The sequence below is a fragment of the Petaurus breviceps genome, unplaced genomic scaffold (genome assembly GCF_028583685.1).
Source record: "Petaurus breviceps papuanus isolate PSGF00001 unplaced genomic scaffold, PetGlider_PUasm1.0 90762, whole genome shotgun sequence".
NCBI classification, from domain to species: domain Eukaryota; kingdom Metazoa; phylum Chordata; class Mammalia; order Diprotodontia; family Petauridae; genus Petaurus; species Petaurus breviceps.
The window spans coordinates 5,473,158-5,475,182 of record NW_027187339.1 but is presented as its reverse complement, the minus strand read 5'-3'; the positions used below and the strand labels follow the sequence as shown (position 1 = coordinate 5,475,182).

General features: G+C 50.2%; 1 pseudogene; it reads left to right on the top strand.

Moving 5' to 3' along the window:
• The first annotated feature begins 738 nt into the window (after positions 1-738).
• Positions 739-1,258, top strand: LOC138146475 (U3 small nucleolar ribonucleoprotein protein IMP3-like; annotated as a pseudogene).
• Positions 1,259-2,025: the final 767 nt, after the last annotated feature.

The following is a 2,025-nucleotide window of genomic DNA, read 5'->3' as shown; positions in this document are numbered from 1 at the left end:
TTTGTAATTTTCATAATTACAAATCATCATATAAATCACTTCTATATTATAAACAAGCTTAGAAGTCTCCCCTGTCTTTTAGCAGTGTTTGTGATAGAAGAAGGACCAGGTCCCATTTTCTGAATAAACTAATTCATTATTCTAGAATTTCACAATATTTAGCAAATTCTTTCAGGGGACCAATAATATTTTGTGACCTTGCCCAAGTAGAATGTACCAAAGAACCTAGCAAGTTTGCAAATAAGGAAATTTTATAAGACCTGTCTCTGTTTTTCCCAGTGGACTTTGACTAAAGCTCTTCAAAACTTCATCTTTATCTTTTATTCTTATATTCTGACCCAACACTTCCCTTACTTTCTTCTACTTCCTCAATTCCTCTAGTCTTTACTTCCCAATCACATCCCAGACTCGTCTCACCAGAAACCAAAATGGTGTCAATATCTTCTCACGTGCTTGGCAGTGTGCTAAGTGCTGGGGGTAACAAAGCAAGGCAAAAGATAGTCCCTGGTTTCAAGGAGATTACCGTCTAATGGAGGAGACAACATGAAAACAATGTTGGCAGGTATAGTATGGTCTTGGCGTACTAGAAGAAATGTTCGTGCTTCTGATCTTACCGTATCTTGGAAGTAAATACCTTTTGTAGAAGATGCCCAATGGAGCTCAGCATCGGTGCAGGTCCAGTTCAGTGGCCCCTGCTCTCGCTCTGCCGCCGCCGCAACACCGGCCGCAGCCGCCATCATGGCGCGCAAGCTTAAGTTCCACGAGCAGAAGCTCCTGAAGAAGGTGGCCTTCCTGAACTGGGAGGCCATGGACCACGAGCTGCGCGTGCAGCGGCGCGAGGACTACACTCGCTACAACGGGCTGAGCCACGCCGTGCGCGACCTGCCCCAGCGCGACCCGTTCCGTGTGCGCGCCTCCGCCGCGCTGCTGGGCAAGCTCTACGCCGTGGGGCTCGTGCCCACGCAGTCCTCGCTGCAGCTCTGCGACACCGTTACAGCCTCGAGCTTCTGTCGGCGCATGCCGCAGCACCTGCGCGCTGCTGTGGCCTTCGTGGAGCAGGGCCACGTTCGCGTGGGCCTGCACGTCGTCACAGACCACGCGCGCCATGGAGGACTTAATCACCTGGGTGGACTCGTCCAAGATCAAGCAGCACGTGCCCAACTACGGCAACGAGCGCGACGACTTCGACCTGGACGCGTAGGGGCGGACCAATCCTCGAAGGGGCCGGGCCGAAGCAGAAGTGGCCAGACGGAGATGTAGGAGGCGCGCCCCCCGCAGAGCAGCTGCAGCAGCAGGACTTTTTTTATTTATTTAATAAACGGGCTTCGCTGGCCCTTGTTCTTGGGAAAAAAAAAAAAAAGATGCCCAATGGTAAGTGGTTAAATTAAACTGGGAAGCTGCCTTCTGGCACTTAACAATGGGGAAAACACACTGAGGGGGTGGGGTGGGGGTCCAGCTGTTCGTAGTAGAGAAAAGAGAACCTTTGAAGCATGAGGGGCAGATGTAGCAGTCCTGGTTCTGAGACAGAAGGACAGAATGTACTCACTATAAAACTAGCCATCGAAGGGGCAGCTAGGTGGCGCAGTGAATAAAGCACCGTCCCTGGAGTCAGGAGGACCTAAGTTCAAATGTGGCCTCAGACACTTAGCACTTACTAGCTGTGTGACCTTGAGCAAGTCACTTAATCCCAATTGCCCTGCCTTCCCCCCTCCAAAAAGAAAAAAAAGCAAGCAAATAGAGAAGGATCTTGAAAAATACAAAGGATTAATGGTCAAGTACACCTGTGGCCAAGCCCTTCTCTTCCTGCCCCCAATTGCTTCCTTCCTCTGTCTCTTTATTGCTCTCCCCTCCCTCCCCCGCCTTTTTTCAGTTGCATCTGAAAATTTTTCTTCCAGAACTGTGAAAATTCTCTTCATCTTGGCTGCTGCTTGGCCTATAACTAGGTCCCCGATTGATTCTGGGGGCACTGATGGGCAACTATCAAGCCCTGGACTTTGCGACGGCCTGAAGAAAAGCAGCCTTTCA